The 23606-nt window shown below is 41.5% G+C and overlaps 2 protein-coding genes across 6 annotated transcripts in view; both read right to left on the reverse strand.

The window, feature by feature from the left end:
- The window catches only part of gab1 (GRB2-associated binding protein 1), a 262884-nt gene that overhangs the window by 232831 nt on the left and 6447 nt on the right, over positions 1–23606 (reverse strand). The gene's annotated exons all lie outside the window — the stretch shown is intronic.
- Positions 1–23606, reverse strand: part of usp38 (ubiquitin specific peptidase 38) — a 163107-nt gene that overhangs the window by 55671 nt on the left and 83830 nt on the right. The window contains exon 13 of one of the 2 annotated variants that reach the window (XR_011353757.1): positions 16516–17042. The exons of the other annotated variant lie outside the window; for it this stretch is intronic. The gene's annotated coding sequence lies outside the window, so the exon portion shown is untranslated. Of the gene's footprint in view, positions 1–16515; positions 17043–23606 lie in introns of those variants that run through there. 2 annotated transcript variants of the gene reach the window in all.

The raw sequence follows: 23606 nt of genomic DNA on the forward strand, positions 1-23606 counted from the left end.
ACAACAAAAAGGATCCAATGAGTCTGTGTCCAAAAGACCATTAACTTTGGGAGACGATGCCTTGTGGGCTTTCAATAATGTGAAGACTGTCCTTGCAAATTCCATAATGCTTGTACATCAAAAGCCCAATGCATTGCGCTCTCTTACCACAGATGCATTTGTCAGTGCTGAGGGAGCAGTGTTAGAACGAGTCCATTGGCAATTGAACCACTGGCTTTTTTTCAGCCAAGTTGTCACCAGCTCAGGAAAAATATAGAACATTTGGTTGAGAACTCTAAGCCATTTATCTAACAGTGAAACATTTCTGCTTTTTTATTGGAAGGTCATCCTTTTACCATTTATACAGACCACCAGCCTCTTGTGCATATTACGAGTACAAGCACACTTCTCTATTCGCCCAGAGATTCTGCATCCTGCAATTTTCATCAGACATATAGCTCATCAAATACAAACAAATACAATGGCCAACGCCCTGTCCAAGTACAACATTGACCTTTTATACAACTACTGTCATTGATTCCACCACCATGGCTCGTGCACAGCATACCGATCCCAATCTCAACCAGTATTGCCAGATCAGCTCTGGTCTGCATCTTAAGATGTGACCCTGGATAAATCAGGTGAAAAGTTAGTCTGTGATTTTTCCCCAGGAAGGCCTAACTAGGCCTTTTCTGTGACAGCTGTGAGGCAGAAATTTGTAACAATCTATCATATCCTGGTAGAAGAGCATCAATCAAACTAGTTACAGAATGTTTTGCCTGGCCTTATGTTAAACGGGATGTTGGAATATGGGCAAGGACCTACTTGCCATGTCAACACTCTAAAATCTCCAGACACACGAAATCCAAGCCTAGGGATTTTGTTGTTCCAGATTCCCATTTCCAGCATGTGCATCTAGACATGGTTGGCCCACTTCAGCCATATCGGGGATATACTTATCTGCTCATCTGTGAAGATCGGATTACCAGGTGGCAGGAGGCTATTCCTATCACTGACAGCTCTGCGGAGATGGTGGCTATGGCTATCGTGGATCATTGGATTCCATCATTCGGTGTTCTGGTCATTAATACAATGGATCGAGGGTCTCAGTTTGAGTCGGTTGGTGTTGTTTTGAGCTCCTACTGATATTCTGGGCATTATCTGTATTCGCACTACAGATTACCATCTGCGTTTCCATTGACAATTGAAGGCAGCATTAACAGCAGGTGGTGATGCATCTACGTAGAGCAAACATTTGGTTGCGTACTACTGTTAAGGCAGATCTTGGATGATCAGCGGCATATATGACATTATGTTAATCTTTCCAGATGAGTTTGTGAATCCAAGTCCAGGCACGATGCTCTATGATCTGGCTAGTTATGATCCTTCCCAACCTATGTGGTAGGCATCACCTGCAGTATATGTGCTGAATGATTTATAACGCTGTACTCAGTGTTTCTCCAGCATGATGCAGTTTGCAAACAACTTTGGCCTGTTTACGATAGTCCTTTTCAGGTTTTATGATGTCATCCAAAGACTTTTATGATTGACAGGAATGGAAAAGCTGACACAGTTTCCATCGAGTGGATGAAGCTGGCGTTTATTTACGGTCCATTTTCTGTGTGTTGAAGCCAGAGTCAGTCACACCCTTGCCAGTCAGACAGTGCATCGCCTGTCTTGCACTATCATATGAGGTTGGGCCGAACTGTCAGCCCTCCAGATCATTATGAGGTGGGATAGTTCAAGTCATGGCATGGAGACTGGGTGGGGGGGGGGGGGGGGGGGGGTGTCACAGTCACATACTTACCTTCGTCGAGGAAAGTGAGACTGTCAGGATCACCCAATGAGGTCAGAGGACTTTAGTTGCATGGAACTTGGGGAGTTAAAAAAATGCAATGTTGTGTCTGGTGAATAATAAAAGAGAGTTGATTTCAATCTTCTTCAGCATGATGCTGAACCAAGCCATGAAAGACCCCAACAATGAAGACGCTGTTTACATCCGGTACCGCACGGATGGCAGTCTCTTCAATCTGAGGCGCCTGCAAGCTCACACCAAGACACAAGAGAAACTTGTCCGTGAACTACTCTTTGCAGATGATGCCGCTTTAGTTGCCCATTCAGAGCCAGCTCTTCAGCGCTTGACGTCCTGCTTTGCGGAAACTGCCAAAATGTTTGGCCTGGAAGTCAGCCTGAAGAAAACTGAGGTCCTCCATCAGCCAGCTCCCCACCATGACTACCAGCCCCCCCACATCTCCATCGGGCACACAAAACTCAAAACGGTCAACCAGTTTACCTATCTCGGCTGCACCATTTCATCAGATGCAAGGATCGACAATGAGATAGACAACAGACTCGCCAAGGCAAATAGCGCCTTTGGAAGACTACACAAAAGAGTCTGGAAAAACAACCAACTGAAAAACCTCACAAAGATAAGCGTATACAGAGCCGTTGTCATACCCACACTCCTGTTCGGCTCCGAATCATGGGTCCTCTACCGGCACCACCTACGGCTCCTAGAACGCTTCCACCAGCGTTGTCTCCGCTCCATCCTCAACATCCATTGGAGCGCTCACACCCCTAACGTCGAGGTACTCGAGATGGCAGAGGTCGACAGCATCGAGTCCACGCTGCTGAAGATCCAGCTGCGCTGGATGGGTCACGTCTCCAGAATGGAGGACCATCGCCTTCCCAAGATCGTATTATATGGCGAGCTCTCCACTGGCCACCGTGACAGAGGTGCACCAAAGAAAAGGTACAAGGACTGCCTAAAGAAATCTCTTGGTGCCTGCCACATTGACCACCGCCAGTGGGCTGATAACGCCTCAAACCGTGCATCTTGGCGCCTCACAGTTTGGCGGGCAGCAGCCTCCTTTGAAGAAGACCGCAGAGCCCACCTCACTGACAAAAGGCAAAGGAGGAAAAACCCAACACCCAACCCCAACCAACCAATTTTCCCTTGCAACCGCTGCAATCGTGTCTGCCTGTCCCGCATCGGACTGGTCAGCCACAAACGAGCCTGCAGCTGACGTGGACTTTTTACCCCCTCCATAAATCTTCGTCCGCGAAGCCAAGCCAAAGAAAGAAGAAAGAAACAAGTGTGTGTATTCCTTATTTATTTATAAGCTGTGGTAAATCAGTGTCATTACACTGCCATTTTTCAATATGAGAACCAGAGATGTGCCAATGAAAGTCAAAGAAGCCATTATGATGTTGAAAAACAAGAATAAAAGATTTCTAAAATCAAGAGTTTGGAACATCGTCAAGAAGAAAGAGCGTACAGGACTGATCAGAAACGCTCTTCAGGAGGCAGGTGTCGATATGTCAATGACCATTGCCCGTAGAAGACTTCATGAACGGAAATACAGAGGTTACACTGCAAGAAGCAAACCACTAGTTAGCCACAGAAAGGATGGCCAGATTACAGTTGGCCAAGTATTTAAAAGAGCCTGAATTCTGAAGATAAGACCAAGATTAACCTGTATCAGAGAGACGGCAAGAGAAAAGTGTGAAGGCTTAAAGGAATTGCCCAAGATCCAAAGCATGCAAACTTGGCCATGGTTTGCAACTTGCAGTGTAGCCTCTGTTTATGAAGTTGTCTGTGGACAGTAGTCATGGACACATCCACACCTGCCTCCTGTCGAGTGTTTCTGCTCTGTCAGATATACGATTTGGGACTTTTCTCCATTATGAAGTGGAGGTCTTTCTTGGAATACCAGTCCCTTTGTGATTACTAAGCTCACCATAGAACATTACAGCAAAGAAACAGGCCTCTTTGGCCCTTCTAGTCTGTTTTTTTTTAAACCTAGTCCCAATGACTTACAATAGTCCTCCATACCCCTCCCATCTATGTACTGGTCCAAATTGCTCTTAAATGTTAAAATTGAGCCCACATTCACCACTTCAGCTGGAAGCTTGTCCCATACCCCCACAAATCTCTGTGTGAAGATGTTCCCTCTAAACTTTTCCACTTTCACTCTTAACCCATGTCTTCTGATTTGTATCTCACTTACCCTCAGTGGGAAAAACCTATCTACATTTACTCTGTCTATCCCCCTCATAATTTTAAATACCTTAATCAAATCTCCCCTCATTCTTCTGCACTCCAGGGAATAACCTGTTTAACCTTTCCCTATAACTCAGTTCCTGCGGTCCAAGCAACGTCCCAGTAAATCTTCTTTGCACTCTTTCCATCTTATGGAATCCTTTCCTGAGGTGCGCTCTTTCTTCTTATGATGTTCTAAACAGTTGATTTTGGTAATCCCAAGGTTTGGGTGATGTCTCTTACTGTTTTATTCTCATTTTTACCTCATAATAGATTCTTTGACTTTCATTGGCACAACTCTGGTCCTCTTGTTGAAAAATATCAACTACAGGCTCCAAAGATTATCAAAAGCCTATCTCTCTTATACCTGCACCAATGAAGCAATTAAATATACCAGAGTACTCACAAACACCTGTGAAGCCAAATGTGAAGCCATTATGGTAACCTGAAATGAGGGGACTATGTATAAAAAGTGCCGACAGCATCGAATCCACGCTGCTGAAGATCCAATAGCGCTGGGTAGGTCACGTCTCCAGAATGGAGGACCATCGCCTTCCCAAGATCGTGTTATATGGCGAGCTCTCCACTGGCCACCGTGACAGAGGTGCACCAAAGAAGAGGTTCAAGGACTGCCTAAAGAAATCTCTTTGTGCCTGCCACATTGACCACCGCCAGTGGGCTGATATCGCCTCAAACCGTGCATCTTGGCGCCTCACAGTTTGGCGGGCAGCAACCTCCTTTGAAGAAGACCGCAGAGCCCACCTCACTGACAAAAGACAAAGGAGGAAAACCCAACACCCAACCCCAACCAACCAATTTTCCCTTGCAACTGCTGCAACCGTGTCTGCCTGTCCCGCATCGGACTTGTCAGCCACAAACGAGCCTGCAGCTGACGTGGACATTTACCCCCTCCATAAATCTTCGTCTGTGAAGCCAAGCCAAAGAAAATTTCTACATGGTCAAATCAAAATACATTCAAATAACCTTGAATAAAGACTGGATTGTGCACTTTAATTATATGTGGATTACAAATTGAAAACTGTGGAGCACAGGGGAAAATAAAGGATAAAAAGTGTCTTTGTCCTAAGCATTATGGAGGGCACTGTAATGATCAAACTGACTATCCCAAATCCTTTGCATGAACTCATTCATCATGCTTCAAATTTAACTTTCCCAATCTATAGGGAGCCTGACAAACTACAAATGTTATCTGTTGAACTCTATCCAGTGATTCTCCATCTTGAATTTTGAAACCAAGATCCTTTTTAATGGCGTTATCTCATTGTTAATGACAAGAACTTCCTGACCAATCACTCTCATTAATCAGGGCAGACACCCCTTTGTACTTTATACAATGCATCATTTCAAAAGTCTATTCTTCAACAACCACAGCCAGCATGGTTGGATATAATCTGACAATTACTTTTTGGGAATCCATTGATCTAGAACCGTAGAACATTACAGCATAGAAACAGGCCCGTTCAGCCCTTCTAGTCTGTGCCGAACCATTTTTTTTTTGCCTTGACCCACACCCAGTCCATACCCCTCCCATCTATGTACCAGTCCAAATTCTTCTTAAATTTTAAAATTGAGCCTCCATTCACCACTTTAGCTGGAAGCTAGTTCCACACTCCCACCACTCTCTGTATGAAGTTTCCTTAAACTTTTCCCCTTTCACCTTTAACCCATGTCCTCTGGTTTGTATCTCAGTGGAAAAAGACTATCTACATTTGCTCTGTCCACCCTCCCCCCTCATAATTTTAAGTACCTCAATCAAATCTCCCCCCATTCTTCTACACTCCAGGGAATAAAGTCCTAACCTGTTTAACCTTTCCCTGTAACTCAGTTCCTCCTAATAATTCTTCTCTGCACTCTTTCTATCTTATTGATATCTTTCCTGTAAGTAGGTGACTAAAACTGCACACAATACTCCATATTTGACCTCACAAATATCTTGTACAACTTACCATAACATGCCAACTCCTATATTCAATACTTTGATTTATGAAGGCCAATATGCCAAAAGCTCCCTTTACAACCCTATCCACCTGTGACACCACTTTCAGGGAATATCATATTCCCAGATCCCTCTGTTCTACCACATTCCGCAGAGCCCTATCATTTACCATGCATGTCCTCTCTTGGTTTGTCTTTGCAAAATGCAGCACCTTTCATTTGTTTGCATTAAACACCAATGGCCGTTTTCAGCCCATTTTTCCAGCTGGTCCAGATCCCTCTGCAAGCTTTGACAAACTTTTTTGCTGTCCACAATGCCTCCAATCTTAGTGTCATCTGAAAACTTGCTGATTTTACAAATACAACCCGACGTTCTCTCGTCCGCAGTGCAAAAAAATTGCAGGCACACAACCAGACATAAAATACATATGCAGTACAAGTATTATTATCTATAAAAATTAAAAATAAATATTGCTTTGTACAAATGAGAGTCTCAGATTTTTAGTGTGAGCAGTTCCTTTGGTCGTTCAGCACTCTCACTCCCTGTGGGAAGATGACAATCAACAATGGTCCCAGCACTGATCCCTGAGACATATCACTAGTCACAGATCTGAAGTAATAAACAACCTCAAGTTTAGTATCCAAAACATTTTGGCACAGTGTGAAGTCTTGGAATAATATACCTAATATACACTTGCATATTAACTGGGTTCCCTGACTACCTCTGAGGTAGGTCATGGACCCAGTTGGATTCTGACCGGGTTGACTAGATCAGACCCTTTCTAACTGCTGCATAACTAGGGTGCTAACCAGGCACTTGGATAGGCAATGCCTGGAAGAATATTGACCAAATGCAGGCAACTGGGACTGGTGTAGCTGGGCAAAAGGATTGGCTTGGATATGGTGGGCTGAAGGGACTATTTCTGTGCAGTAAAGCTATGACTCTATTGCCTCCCGAAGAACTTAACACTTTGGTAGCGATAAATCAAATGAAGTTCAACAGTAATCCAGCTTTTAGTGCACATCAAAACAGGATTGGCAACCACTAATTCTTTGCATAAATTCAATTCTCAGCAGTTTAATGTGGTGGAACTTAACATTTACTTGGGTTTTAGTTGCATCGAGGTATTAGATGATTAACTAAGGATGTACAAACATTTGCCAGGGATTCTCAAAATTAATGCAGTAAATTGCTGAGCTCTACATAGCAGGAAGGACCAAGTTCACCCTCACACTTTGCGGAGTTAACAGAGGTCAGGAATGGTAACTTGTTCACACTAACTGGCATGGTGGGAAAGGAGATGGGAATGGAAGCAAGGTAAATAAACCTCACCAGATTTCTTACTCTTCATTGTTGCCCTGTAGTGTCTGTGACAAGTATATGTATGAGTAAAGGTCAGGTTAACAAAAAAAGTACTGTGCTTTGTTAAATCATCTAAAGAATGCTAGATATTTTTTGAGCAAACCCAGTATGATTTTATTCCAGGAATGAATTATATTGTCTGGATTTAGAATGCTGGAATTCCTTGCATTCACAATGCACTGGAAAACTTTCAACATGCCACACTTTAATTCCTGCCTACAAAGTACAACCCAGGATCCTACCTTTGACAGTATAATTTTTTTTTCTAATTCTTTATTTATCGCACTATGAACCATATCAACCAATATATTTACAGATGTATTTCTTTAAATATTCAAAGTGACATTTTCTCTTTTTTCCCAACCCTCCCTTCCCTCTTCCCACCCCCCCCCCCCACCAAAAACAGTAAATATTGGACATATAAAATACAATAAAACAATATCTTTATACAAAAGGGATACAAACAAAAAAGACGCATCATCTACTTATTCACATTAAATTTGATCGTGTTTATCTTCTTATCATTTTAGGTGGTGGTGGTCCGAGGCCTGCTCTTTCTGTTATGTTCCATATATGGTTCCCAGGTTTTTTTCAATCATTGTAACTTAAATTATAAATTATATGTGATTTTAAATTATATGTGATTTTTTTTCCCAATAGGATACACTTAAACTTGGTTATATATTCCATTAATGTTTATAGTTATATAGTCCAACGTGGCCATCTTATATCTTTATTTTCACTTCTTTTCCGCCTCTTCACTACCTCCATTCCTTTTTTCCATTACTGTTTTTTAAGTTTTCCTTTTTAATCTCAATATATGACAACGCATTTAAGACATGAAATACCCCAACAATCCCCACAAGCAATAACCCTTTAACCCCAAATGAACCTCCCCTCCTTGGATTCCCTCCTGTCCCTTGACAGCAACCACAACTCTCCTTTCCATTCGGTTTGCGAATTTACTCGCAAGCGTCAACCAATTTCGCAGTGACCATTATTATCCCACCCCCAGCCCCGTCCAGAGAACACTATTTTCCTATACTTATAACAAAGCTCTCTCTCTTTTTTTCCCTTCTTCCCCTTCTCTTATCCATCTTTAAATCTTTATATATACATTATCTTTACTTTATATTTTTACATATTTTTGTATATTTTCTTGCCGGTCATCCTCCTTATCACTCCTCCTCCTCTCTTCTCCTGTCCTGCAAATAAATGTTTAGCAAATTCTTGGGCTTTCTTTCGGTCCAAGAACAGTCTATTCCGTTCCCCAGAAATTAATACTTTGAGAACTGCTGGATGTCTTAATATAAAGTTATACCCTTTCTTCCATAAGATTGTTTTAGCCGTGTTGAATTCCTTCTTCTTCTTTAAAACTTCGAAACTTATATCCGGTAAAAAAATATTTTTTGTCCCTTATATTCCAACGGTTTATAGTCTTCTCTAACCTTCTTTCTTGCCTGCTCCAGTATGTTTTCTCTTGTCGTATATCTTAGAAATTTTACCAATATGGATCTCAGTTTTTGATGTGGTGGTGGTTTTGGTACTAGCACTCTAGGCGCCCTTTCGATTTCTATTTCTTCACGTGAATCTGTCATTCCCAGCACCTTCGGGATCCATCCTTTTATAAATTCCTTCATATCTGACCCTTCTTTGCCTTCTTTCAGGTCCACTATTTTTATGTTGTTTCACCTACTGTAGTTTTCCAATACATCAATTTTTTGTGACAATAAATCTTGTCTCTTTAATTTTTTTTTGCTCTCTTCCAACATCCCTTTTAAATCATTTATCTCCATTTTTACAGCAGCTTCTCATTCCTCCACATTTTCTACACTTTTCCCTATTTCAGTCATGACCAACTCTAAGCTTTGCATTCTGTCTTCAGTTCTTTTCATTTTTCTTTTGATTGAACTAAATTCTAATGATAGCCATTCTTTTAATGATCTCCTTTGTTCTTCGAAAAAGTCTTTATCTAAACTTTGTCCTTCTATTTTACCTTCTTCTTTCCTTTGAAATTCTTGGTTTTCTTCCTCCTCTTCTGTGTCATCTTCTTCTGTTCTCTGTATCTTTGTATCTTCATCCTTCTCTGGTGAGCTGCTTCTGTATCCTTGCTGGGCCTCCCGCTGCAGGTCGATGGGCCTCCCGCTGCAGGTCGATGGGCCTCCCGCTGCAGGTCGATGGGCCTCCCGCTGCAGGTCGATGGGCCTCCCGCTGCAGGTCGATGGGCCTCCCGCTGCAGGTCGATGGGCCTCCCGCTGCAGGTCGATGGGCCTCCCGCTGCAGGTCGATGGGCCTCCCGCTGCAGGTCGATGGGCCTCCCGCTGCAGGTCGATGGGCCTCCCGCTGCAGGTCGATGGGCCTCCCGCTGCAGGTCGATGGGCCTCCCGCTGCAGGTCGATGGGCCTCCCGCTGCAGGTCGATGGGCCTCCCGCTGCAGGTCGATGGGCCTCCCGCTGCAGGTCGATGGGCCTCCCGCTGCAGGTCGATGGGCCTCCCGCTGCAGGTCGATGGGCCTCCCGCTGCAGGTCGATGGGCCTCCCGCTGCAGGTCGATGGGCCTCCCGCTGCAGGTCGATGGGCCTCCCGCTGCAGGTCGATGGGCCTCCCGCTGCAGGTCGACCCGTTGTTGGGCCTCTCGCTGCAGGTCGACCTGCTGCAGGCCAACCCGCTGCTGGGTCTCTTGCCGCAGGTCATCCCCCTGTCGGTCGCCCTGCTGCCGCTCTCCCTCTTCCAGCCCTTCATTCTCTTTCTCACCATTCTTCTTCTTTACTTCCCCCAGCCGAACGCCCTGAAAATGGGCGTCTCTCAGCTGTCCGCTCCACAGCTGGCCGCTCCTCAGCTGAGTCCCCCTCCCGTCGGCGTTAACCTTTACTTTTACTTGCCCAATGCGCACCTCCTCTTGGCTCTGAAAGCCATTTTTGAAGTCTGCTGGTCAGGAGGACAATGCTCTTCTGGGGACTCAACAACATCGGAGTTCGGCCTCTCCTCTCCACGGTGGCACTCTGCTCTGATGTGCAGGTAAGGCTTCTTCTTTCTTTTCCAGTGATTTTCCTTCTTCCCTTTTCTCTGTTATTCTTACTTTTTCTCTTTTGGGTGCCATCTTCTGTCTATTCTCTGTAACTTTATCTTTCTCTTCCTGTATTTTATATTTATTGAGCTCTGTTTTCTCACATTTTTTTTTCTTTTCTCTGGAGAGGGCTGTTTCAACCCGACCAGCCACTACTCCATCACGTGACTCCCACCCTTTGACAGTATAATTTGATCTAGTGAGAGTCCTTGGTGTACAATGCTCTCATCTTATTCAACCAAACTAAGAAGACAGAGAAAACAAATTGCTGCCGTGCTTGAAATTATTTATTTCAGAATGTCGCACTGGTCAACAAGCATACAAGAGCTTTCTACTGTGTAGACAGTGTTTCATTGAACAGGATAATAAATTATGCTGACACAACATGGCAGAAATGAAAAGTTAATTGCATTCATTACAAATGACAAAACAATTTTGGAAATAGAAAAAAATTCAAAAAAAAATTCACATTATTTCCATGTCCATGATCCACAGGAAATGGAAAAAAAATTAAATAAACAATTTAATGTTCCATAGACCAGCCATTCTCAACCTTTTTTTTTGCTATATCCACCATAGGACCCCACTTCCTTGTGAAGCAGTCAAGTTTTGCTTTATTCTGTTCTTCTCTCCTACCAACTACATTAAAAAAAACATTAAAAATATTTACGTTACGTTGTTATGAGAGGTGAAAACAAAGCTTTCTCTTAAATGTGCTGTGGTCCCATTAAAAATGGCTGCCATAGACTATATCAATATATCTGTTAAAAAAAATTAACATTTTTACTAATTTGTGCCCATGGGCAAAAACACCTCAAATGTATTGTTTATTATAGAATGGTCAAAGAACTGATATGTTCAAAACAAATACAGGCACATGTATATTCTACATTGTGATGAGAAGAATTTGTGTCTTGAATCTCAGGATCACTGCAGTCACACAGACTACGTTAAACAAACAAACTGGCACTCCTTATGTAAAATGTTAAATTTTGATTAATTTAATGAAAACATGATCATTCTAAGCACTAAAAAAGTACAACTTTCTGCTAATCGTGGAATGTAGGATTACTTTAAAACTTTCAAGATGAGTGACAATAAACTGTACTAAATCTGAAAATATTCCAGTGCAATGTCAAAATTTTCAAACAAGAGAAAAAACTTTTTTTTTTAAATCAGACAGTACAGGTTGGATTTTGTAATTGAAGAATCCTCCATGTGTTTGACACATTTGCAAAATGGTCACAAACTTTAACTTTGCATCTCACTTTATCACTGATGAAAATATTCAAGGATAAAATGATTGCTGTAAAAAATTATCCAGAATCAACTGCTCCTCTTCTGATAATACATCTGCCACATTAGAGGATGGTCAATTTATTTTCCACTAAAAGGACATAAAATTCCATCTTGACAGTTAACTAATTAAGCCAATTTTTCCCATTTACTGTTGCAGATAGAATAATGGAAATTGCTAGAACTATCAGTTACAATACTTTGCACAAAATTGGCCAGAAAGAAGTCCCACCTGGACAAAAAAAAATGCAGACCTTACAGATAAAATCTGTTGCATGTGCCATGGCCTGCTTTAAAAATGACTTTTGAAAAGGTACTATCTGAACTCTCTGTTGTGAACCTATGTAAGCATTGAGGATTTGATAAACACTCAAAGCTTCACTTTGGACATGGAGGTAAACAAGAGAGGCTGCAGACACTGAACACGGAGCAACACACAAAATATGGTCAGCGTCCAATGAAGGCAATAGACATTCAACGTTTTGCTCCATAACCCTTCTTCAGAAATAGCAAGAAACAGGGCAGAATCTGAAATAAAAACCCAGAAGAAGCAGCACGAGCTGGCATGTGAATACAAATAGGAAGGGGAATAAATGGGGGAAAAAAAGCAAAGTGCACCTTCCTTAGCTCTTTGACAGAACAGAAGATCATGGAATGAAGGGAAGATGTGGGTGATAGGTAGGTAGAGAAGACGGGGAAGGGGAGTGAAGGAGAAGAGGAAGACGAATGGGGTCAGAGAGAGAGAGAGAGAGAGAGAGAGAGATCAGGGAAAGCAAGGGGAAGGGTTAGGAAAACATGGAAATTGGAGGTCAATGTTACTGCTGTCTGGTTGGAGTCTGTCAAGGTGGAATATAAAGTGTTGTACATTTATTTTGCATGACCCTAACCTGGCAGAACAATAGACCATGGACAATGTGGGAATGAGAAGTAGAATGAAAGTGGCTGGCCAATGGAGATCCTGGCTGGTACAGCAGAGTGAAGGTGCTTAGTGATGCAGTCCCCAATCTGCGACCGGTCTCACAGATGTACAGGCCACAGTGAAAGCAATAGATGTAATAAGCAACCCCTACAGATTTGCAGGTAACGTTTAGGGCCCTGAATGGTAGTGACAGAGGAGGTATAAGTGCAGATTGTGGGGATAAGTGCTGGGGGTGATCAGTTGGAAGGGGCGAGAAGACAGTTGCGGAGAGAGCAATCACTGGAGAAAGCAAGAGTGGGTGGAGAAGAGAAGAAGTGACTAATGGGAGAGATGATGAAAATTGCTGAGAATAATGCTGGATGTGGAGGCGAATGGGGTGATAAGTGAGGATGAGGGAATCCTTTCCCGATGATGTCGCAGTGAGGGGGAAGTGGTGAGCAGATGTGCGAGATATGGAGATGTGGGTGAGGAATGCATTGACAGTAGTGGAAAAGTCATCTTGTTTATTGGAGGAGGACATCTCAGAAGCCCTCGAATGGAAAGAGTCATCATGGGAACAGATATGGTGATGACGAAGGAACTGAGAGAAGGAATGGCATCTTTACAAGAGATTGGATGGGAAGAGGGTGTAGTCCAGGTAACTGTGGAAGTCAGTAGGTTTGTAAAGGATGTTGGTACATAATCTCATCCAAGATGGAGACAGAGAGATTAAGAAAGAGGAGAGTGTTACCGGAGGTGGATGAAATGAGTTTGAGGTGAAAGTGGACTTTAATGGCAGAGTTGATTAAAATTGAAGGATTTGTCATAGGTGCAGGATGCAGCACCACTGCAGTGGAGAAAGAGTTGGGCTTTACCTGTGTAGGCATGCAATCTGGATTGTTTTACATTGCCAATGGAAAAACAGGGATAGCTGGGGCCCATAATGAGTACCAACAGCTACACTTTGATCAGGACAAAGTGGGAGGAGGAGTCGAAGGAAAAGTTGTTGAGGGGGAGTTCCCTTTCAGCCAATCAGAAGAGGGTAGTGGTTGAGTCTATTATCAAGCATAAAACCAAAAGCTGCTGAGAGTTTTCAATAGCAATGCTGGGTCCCAATTCAAAGGGCAGGCCCAGCAAAAAAACATGTTGGATGATATAGCTCAATGGTAATGATATTCCAAATTGTATGTTTTCATTACTTTTAATAGAGTGAAACATTTCAAAACACAACTGAGCACAACATATAAGAGCAGGAGACTAAAGCTTTAGTCAAAGAGTGCCCTTTAACAAGTTAAAAGTTAGAAAGGGAGGAAATTCCAGAGGCAAAATGCTTGTTTATCTGCAACGGATTCATTCCAAGAGATCATTAAGAATCCACAAATGAATGAGTATGTGTATTTTGGAGTTATACAACCCAAGATGTTTGAAGCAATAAAGCAACAAGGCCAAAGAGAGATACAACAATGAAAATAGAAATGTTCCTTAACTGGGAATAAATGTAGATCAGTGAGCACAGTAATAATGGGCAAACAGGATTTAGTGCAGCAGGCAAGAGAACTTTGATAAAATCACGTAGATAGAACAGAATGAGGAAGGATGGCTAGGAATCAAGCATAGAATCTTGGCAGTATTATAACAGCTTCTTTGATCACTACAGTCATCCTTCTCTTTTTCTGAATACCTTGTAAACAATTTCCCACCCATCCCATCTTTTGAATCAGCTCTCTTGTTACTACCACCATAATAGATCCATGAAGTAAATTATGACAAATCTTTACTCCAGTGCTATATTCCTCTCAGAATTTTCCATAACTCCATTCTTCTAACTTTTCTTTTTGCTGACTGGTTGTTTTAATCTCCTAATTTTATGTGGTTATAGTAAAAGGTAGGGCAACAGTTAATGCTACTGCATCATAGGTCATATTTAATCCAGACCTCTGATGCTGTCTGTGCGACTATGTGGGTTGCCACATATTGCAAAATGTTTCATGACAAACCAAGGCAGCTTCTAACAAGACATTTTCAACCAACTTGCTACACATCTTGCATCACAACATCCTTTACTGCTAACACGACCAGGTTAGGATGCAGGAGATCCTCTGGCAGAATGACTGGCAATAGCCACCAACTGGTTCTGTGACAATCCTATTGCTGAATTTCCTTGTTATCAGGGGTTCCTATCTAGCCTTTGCCTAAGTGCAATAAATCAGCACTTGGTTCCCAAGATAACTTCTGCCACATCCTGGTGAGTGCCCATTGCTCAAAATCAACGGCAGGGTCCATGAATGATACCTAATCAAGAATACTATTGTTTGCTTTAGAAGTCATCCAAAAGGCTGCATTAAACAGAAAACAATATTTGAATGCTGCTTTACTCTAAATTTAAATTTAGAAAGTCCGATTTAAAAAAAAGCATTTAATTTGTGAAAGGAACAAACAGTCTGAGATATAGTGGCCATATAGTATTATTACAGAATATGACACACCCTAGAAGTGCAGCTATTGTGCATCAGTGTGATACATTTTATATTAAAAATATCAATTACAATGCCACCTACAGGAATAACAGATACTTAGAAATTACTTTTCAACAAAATGTTTGCACTATGTATGGAATTTCATAAATAGATAATTAAGGGATGAAGGCAAAACTTTATTTTTTCAACAACTTAGCTGTCTGAACTAAAATTAAATATAATATTTAAATTTTAAATTTGTAACAATTTAAATACATTACAAAGAAAGTGAATAGAAATGCTGATTTTAAGAAAAGTGCAATACTGGCAACCAGATTATTTAATATTTTTCACATTTGCGTGAATTTTCGCCCAGTTGTACTAATAATAAATGAAAACGATGGAGTTCCAGGACTGAAGTTAGTAAATATCCAGAAATGTATCTTTATTTCTTACCATATTGAAACATATCGTCTCTTGGCCACATCAAGGATATCTTTACTGAACATTCATTCCAGTTAAAACAGCTCTCAAAAAGAGAATAGTCAGAACCTATCTGCAAAGTTAGACAAGAACACTAGTTGTTGTGGTCCAGACTTGTAGAACACAAGAACTGATAGGCAATACTCCAGTTAATCAAAATATGAAGAAAAACCCATCAATAACCATTTTCACTCCGCAGGCAAGTGGTGATCCTACTTTGTCCCGGTGAAATTCATGGGAATTCAGGACCTCCCGGGTCTTTCACACCGCGGTCCAAATTCTCACGAATTTTCCCTCCCCGGCAATTTAGGGGGTCCCACCCCCAACATTACACAAGTTCGCCCCCCCCATCCGTCGGTCGCTTGCCCCTCGCTCCTTCCCTCCCCCCGACCTCCCGTCGCAACCCCTCCCCCCACGATGGCGGCACAATGCAAGATGAATGGCTGATTTCCCATAATCCCTCACAGCTGGAACTGCTCAGGAAAATACAGAATGGTTCCAACTGCGAGGGATTATGGTTAATAAGGATGGCCATTCGTCCTGCTATTATGACATGCAAAACAAAGTGATATTGTCAGGAGGTAAGCACCTTTTAATTTGAATTTTAATTGGCTACTTGACACAGCACGCAAACGTTGACGTCACGAGACTTCCCTGCTTGGCCATTTGGCTGGTCTGGGTATGGGGTGGGGCTGCTGACCTGTTTAAAGTTCCAAGAGCAACCTTTTCACACCACAGATTCATGGGAGGGTTCCCGGGAAAATTTCCGGGGAATCTCCATTTTACACTGTGGTGTGAAAAGGCCTAATGACGTGGATATAAAAAAAGTACGGACTTAATTTAGTCATGTCAATAGCCGAGTAAATAATTTTTAATATTTAATCTAAACAAACATCTAGTTTCCTTCAAATAATTTTTACAACAACGAAGAGGGACTAGTAACTGGTAATAAGTGGGGAGGGTGGGTGCTTCACCTAATAGACACAGACATATTTTTAAAAATGAACCCAGTTGCAGCATTAATCTCCACAAAATTGGGATACCCCCACCTCAAATGACCTTTCCACTCAACGGTTCGCAGAAGTTACATTTATCACTTTTAGCAAATCATCGTAAAGTGAGAAACTGTGAGGTCTACATTCATATTTTGTTAACCCACTGTCAAATAAAAAAGTAATCAAACTCTTTTAAAATTCAAACTAAAACAAACAATAATCACAGGTTAGGCTGTCAGGCAATCACAACCATTAACCCCAATGCTGATGGGAGCACTTGTGGAAAAAATAGCTGATGCCACCATGAAGGAACCCAGCACATTACACATCTGGTTTCAGTCTGATGTGTCTTTACATTGGAAAGAGATGTTCCTGTTGTAAATTTTGTTTTTCTTCTTCAGAACTTCCTCTTGATTTTTCCCCCTCATCATTTTCTAGTTATGCTTTGTGAAAGATGGGTTTTTGAAAAATAAATCAAGTGCTGTCTGCAATCCCATTCTTCAGAATTCTATGTACAAATTGTAAAAGGTTGCAGTTACTGAATATATGACACACAGCAAAAAGTGATAGAGAGAAAAACAAAACATGGATTAGTCATTATCTAAGAACAGAAATGCTGATGGTTTCTTCTTGGATCTTTCTTTGGAAGTGAATCACTGGAGGCAGACCTGACAATTGTGCTGAATTTTTGGTACTCCCACAGAATACAAATGACTAATTTGTTACTTGCGCTCATCGTTTCCACAAATATTTAAGTATGAGTTTCATGATATCAATATATACATCTGAGCTCAGTGTGGGAAAGATAGTCAAACTAACCCATCCAATTACTTATTACAAACGATAAGCCATTCAACCCATCAAGCCCATACCAGCTCCCATTTCACTCTCTCTTTAGTTCCCTGTAGCTGTGATTTATTCCTCTTGCATGCTATTAGGTGTTAACCCCACAGCATTTCTTTTGCAGTGTGGGAGGAAACCTGAATACTTGGCAGAAACCCATGTAGTCATGGGGAGAACATATAAACTCCACAACGTCTGGATCAAACCCAGGTTCGTGGATTGGTGAGGTAGCAGCACGACCAACAACCTGTAAGGAGTTTGTGTGTTCTTCCCATGACTTGCATGGGTTTTCCCTGGAAACTCAGGTTTCCTCCCACCTCAAACATATGGGATTGTAGGTTAATTGGGTGACACAGGTTTCAATGGCCGGAATCAGCTTCTACCTTGTAAATAAAAACAAATCCTAATACAGCAGAAAATTGATCGAAAATAAAAAAATTTGTTAATGAGAAAATGTACTGTGGTTACATGGAAAAACGATATAGAGTTGAATTTACTTCAATGGCATACAGAATTGAAATCTTGTATACCATTGGAAAAAAAACATATAATTTACGAGATAATTAACTTTCTTTAAATTGGAAAGTTTGGAGCCCTTAGTTGGATTATATGGGTTTAAGATTTTGAATACTTCTGCCTTGGTGTGGTGGAAGTGCCTCAATCCACGGTATTTATCTATGTCATTATAGTTTACATCTCCTTTCTTCTTCTTTCTTTTTCTTTTTAGAAGGGGTAGTTAGGGGAGAGTTTAGAGGTGAGGTAAGGGGTATATAAAGGGGGAGGGTTTACTGAGTAAAGGGGGAGATAGAGGGGTTTTTCTGTTATATGCCATGTATACTTATTGATTATATATTTTGTATTGTGTTAATTAATTTTTTTTTACATTTTAAATAAAATATTTCACAAAAAAAAAGAAAATAAAAATTGTTACAGCAGGAAGCATCTTGAACCTGCCATTTTCTTTAAAATAATCCAGACTCTTTCTCAATTATTAAAATTGTGTTCTAACACAAGCACAGAGACAACCCTGTGGGAGTGCATTCCCAGAATACAGCGTGTATTAGGAATCAAAAAATAGTATTTTGCCACTAATTCTGTGAAATCCCAATCTCAAATTTTTGACTTCCATAAGGGTGAACTTCCCTTACCCAAATGCAGGGATTGCTTTTCCTACAAACCAAATGCATTTCAATTTCCATTTGCAATATAGTTTTGTAATGGAATCAAAGTTATGAAAACAAAGTATGGTTTAACAAATATGAAAAATGAATGATAATTATAATGCCCATTTCTTTCTTAAAATGTGAGCATATTATTGTGCAAGTGAAAATTGCAAGAGCAACATATTTGAATACTGTAACCTCAAGACATAATGCTGCTTATCAACACTCAATCTCAAGCCCTCTGCTGCACACCCCAATCTTTGATCAAGGCTACTCTCCTGGCCAGCCTCCACAATGCACCTTGATGAGAAGGTGAAATTAAAATTGGATAATGCAGAAATAGCCAAGGCCTTCAATGACCATTTTGTGTCATTCTTTGCAGTGGAAGACATGTCTAAGGTCCCAAAGAGCGATTTAAGGATGCGATGGTAGGTGAGGTTGTCAATACAATAGCTATCGCTAAAGAGGCGGTGCTGAGCAAACTAGTTGCATCCCAGTGTTCTGAAGTAATGGCAAAGGTTATAGCAAATGCGATTGTGATAATTTAGCAATATTCTCTGGACAGGTCCCAGCAGATTGGAGGAGAGCAAATGTCATGCCACTATTGAAAACTGGATGTAGGCAAAGGCCAGTTCATTTAAAATTTGTAGTCAGAAAATACTTGAAGTTGAAGTTAACATTAAGGAACAAATAGCTAAAATCTGGATAGAAATTGTTCCATCAGGTCACATTCACGAAGAGCAGGACATGTTTGACAAATGTATTGGAGTTCTTTGAAGATCTAACAAGTGCAGAGGACAGAGGGAAACAGGTGGAGATTGGATACTTGGATTTGCAGAAGCATTCAATAAAGTGCTGCATAAAAGACTTGTCCATAAGGAGACATGAAGTTGGACATGGATAACCAATTGAAGGTACAGATTTTGGATATATGGGTGCTTCTTTGGTTGGCCATCAGCAGTGAGGACAAGTGCTGCAGAGTTCGGTGCTGGGCTGCAACTGTTCATGATATATATTAATAATTTTGAAGAGGGGACCGAGTGCACTATATTTAAATTTGCCAATGGCAAGAAATTGAATGGAAAAACAAATTGTGCAGAGAATGCGATGAGTTTGCAGAGAGATAGATAGGGCACATGAGTGGGCAAGGGTCTGGCAGATGGAGTACAATGTTGGTAAATGCGAAGTCATCCACTTTGGAAGAAACAAATAATCAGATGATTTTTAAATGGTGCAAGATTTCAGCATGCAGAGGGACCTGGGAATACTTGTGCATGAATCCCAAAAAGTTAGTTTGCAGGTGCAACAAGTAATCAAGAAACCTGATAGAATGTTGGCCTTTGATGTTGGAAGAATTGAATTCAAGATTTTACTTCAGCTGCACAGAATACTGGTGAGGCCACACCAGGAGTACTGCGTGCAGTTCTGGTCTCCTTACATGAGAAAGATGTACTGTCTTTGGAGACAGTGCAGAAGAGGTTTTCCAGATTGATACTGGTGAGGAGCTGGTTAGCCTTCAAGGAAAAATTGAGTTGCTTGGGTCTATACTCGCTGGAATTCAGAAGAGTAGGAGATATTCAGATTTCAGATTTATTGTCAGAGAACTTACATGACATCACATGCAACCTTGAGATTCCTTGTTCCTGCGGGCACAGCAGAATTACCACTAATTGGTAGTGCAAAAAGTAAACTGTACACAGCATAAAGATGTAAACCATCAAAAGTGATTGTAAGTGATTAGTGATCAAAACTCTATTAGTTTTCGGGTAGTTTTAGGGAAGAGTAAGGAGGGGCCTAAAGTTGAGGTTCTGGATTGGAGAAGAGCAAATTTCAAAGGAATAAGAAGGGATTTGGGGAGTATTGAGTGGGACAGGATATTTTCAGGTAAGGATGTAAATGAAAAATGGAGGATATTCAAAAAAGAAATTTTGAGAGTACAGAGTAGATATGTCCCAGTGAGGATCAAAGGAAAGGGTGGAAGTCATAGGGAGGCTTGGTTTTCGAGGAATATTGGAAATTTGGTTAGGAGAAAAAGGGAGGTGTACAAGAGGTATAAGGAGCAGGGAGCTGAGAGTTTGAAGGAGGACTACAAGGAGTGTAGAAGGAATCTTAAGAAAGAAATTAGAAAGGCCAAAAAAAGGCACGAAGAGGCTTTGGCAGACAGAGTAAAAATAAATCCAAAGGGTTTCTATAGGTGCATTAAAAGTAAAAGATTAGTGAGGGATAAAATTGGACCCCTTGTAGACAGCAAGGGTAGGCTGAGTGAGAAGTCAGAGGAAATGGGGGAAATTTTGAATCATTTCTTTGCCTCGATATTCACTAGGGAAAAAAATATTGAACCAGTTGAAGTAAAGAAAAATAGTGAGGAGGTCATGAAGCATATAAGGATAACCAAGGAGGTAGTGATGGCTGTGTTGAAAAAGATAAAGGTGGATAAATCTCCGGGACCGGACAAAATATTCCCAAGGACACTCAGGGAGGCTTGTGGACAGATAGTGGGGCCATTAACAGAGATATTTAGGATGTCATTGGTCACGGGGATAGTGCCAAAGGATTGGAGGGTGGCGCATGTGGTTCCGCTGTTTAAGGGTCCAAATGTAAACCTGGGAATTATAGGCCCGTGAGTCTGACGTCTGTGGTGGGTAAGTTGATGGAAAGTGTTCTGAGGGATGGTATTTACAAATATTTGGAGGTACAGGGATTGATAGGGAGCAATCAGCATGGTTTTGTCAGGGTTAGATCATGCTTGACAAACCTGATTGAGTTTTTCGAGGGGGTTACAAAAAAGGTTGATGAAGGGAAAGCTGTGGATGTTGTCTATTTAGACTTTAGTAAAGCTTTTGACAAAGTTCCCCACAGGAGGTTAGGAAAAAAGGTGGAGGCATTAGGTATAAATAAGGAGGTAGTGAAATGGATTCAGCAATGGTTGGATGGGAGGTGTCAGAGAGTAGTGGTAGAAAATTGTTTGTCCAATTGGAGGCCAGTGACTAGTGGAGTTCCTCAGGGATCGGTCCTGGGTCCACTATTGTTTGTAATATATATATTAACGATCTGGAAGTAGGGGTGGAGAATTGGATAAGCAAGTTTGCGGATGATACAAAGATTGGTGGTGTTGTTGTGGACAGTGAGGAAGATTACCGTAGATTAAAAGGTGATTTAGGAAGGCTGGAGATGTGGGCTGAGAAATGGCTGATGGAATTTAATACAGATAAGTGTGAGGTGTTACATTTTGGAAAGGCAAATCTAAATAGGTCATATGCATTAAATGGTAGGCTATTGAGATGTGCAGAGCAACAAAGGGATTTAGGAGTGATGGTAAATAGTACCCTCAAGGCTGATACTCAGGTAGATGGTGTGGTGAAGAAGGCATTTGGAATGTTGGCCTTCATATTTCGGAGTATTGAAATCAAGAGTAGGGAGGGTATGATGAAGTTGTACAAGGCATTGGTGAGGCTAAATTTGGAGTACTGTGTACAGTTTTGGTCACCAAATTGTAGGAAAGATATAAACAAAATAGAGAGAGTGCAGAGAAGGTTCACGAGAATGTTGACAGGATTTCAAGGTTTGAGTTACAGGGAAAGGTTGTGCAGCCTGGGGCTTTTTTCTCTGGAGCGTAGAAGATTGAGAGGGGACTTGATGGAGGTGTTTAAGATTTTAAAAGGGACAGACAGAGTAAACGTGGATAGGCTTTTTCAATTAAGAGTGGGGGAGATTCAAACTAGAGGACATGGTTTAAGATTGAAGGGGGAAAATTATAAGGGGAACATAAGGGGAAATTTCTTTACACAAAGGGTGGTAGGGATGTGGAATGAGCTTCCGGCAGACGTGGTCGAGGCGGGATCATTGGTTACATTTAAGGATAGACTAGATAGTTACATGGAGAGGAGAGGACTGGAGGGGTATGGACCGGGTGCTGGTCAGTGGGACTAGGAGGGTGGGGATTTGTTACGGCATGGACTAGTAGGGCTGAACTGGCCTGTTCTGTGCTGTAAGTGGTTATATGGTTATAGAACTGTTAACAGGTAACAATTATAAATAACTGACTGCAATTCAGAGAACAAAGAAAAATCAATAAAGTGAATAAGAAAAAGTCCTTAAATGAGTCTCCGATTGAGTTTGTTATTAAGGAGGCTGATGGTGGAGGGGTAGCAGCTGTTCCTGAACCTTGTAGTTCAAGGCTTGTGGCAACTATACCTCTTTCCTGATGGAAGCAGCGAAAACAGAACATGTGCTGGGTGGTGTAGGGGTCTTTGGTGAATGCTGCTGCCCTTCTAAGGCAGCGCTTCCTGTAGATGTACACAATAGTGGGGAGGTTTTTGCCTGTATTGTCCTGGGCTGTTGCCACTACCTTTTGGAGACTTTACGCTCAGGGTTCTCCCATATCAGACTGTGATACAGCCGGTCAATACACTTTCCACCACACCTCTGTAGAAATTTGCCAGGGTTTCTGGTGTCATACCAAACCTCCACAAACTCCTGAGGAACTAGAGGCACTGACGTGCTTTCTTCATGATGCCATTGGTGCGATGGGTCCAGGAAAGATCCTCCGAGATAGTCATTGAAGCTCAGATATTATAGAAACATGTAAAACTATGAAAGGGATAGATGAGATAGAGACACCAAAGTTGTTTCCAGTGGTAGGTGAAATAAGTGGATATCAACTCAAGATTTGGGGGAGTAGATTTAGGATGGCATTGAGGAGGAACTGTTTATCTCAGAGAATAATGAAGCTTTGGTATTCTCTGCTCAAGGAAAGAATAACAGCTGCCTCATGAAATATATTTATGGCACAGTTTGAAATATTTTCTTGTAGGGAAATTAAGTGTTATGGTGAAAAGGCAGTTCTAGATCCACCTGCCCAACACCTTCTCTGCAACTCAAAATGATTTTACTTTTCTCTCTCACAACTCTGATGGAGGATCCCTGAGCTAACCAGGGCAGGGGAATGCTCCTCTTGCAGAATGTGGGTCTTCAGGGAAGCCAGCAGTATCCCTGATGTCTTCATCTGTGATAAGTGCATCCAGCTGCAGCTCCTGATAAATTGAGTTAAGGAATCGGAGCTGGAG

The sequence above is a fragment of the Narcine bancroftii genome, chromosome 3 (assembly GCF_036971445.1).
Source record: "Narcine bancroftii isolate sNarBan1 chromosome 3, sNarBan1.hap1, whole genome shotgun sequence".
In the NCBI taxonomy this organism is placed as follows: domain Eukaryota; kingdom Metazoa; phylum Chordata; class Chondrichthyes; order Torpediniformes; family Narcinidae; genus Narcine; species Narcine bancroftii.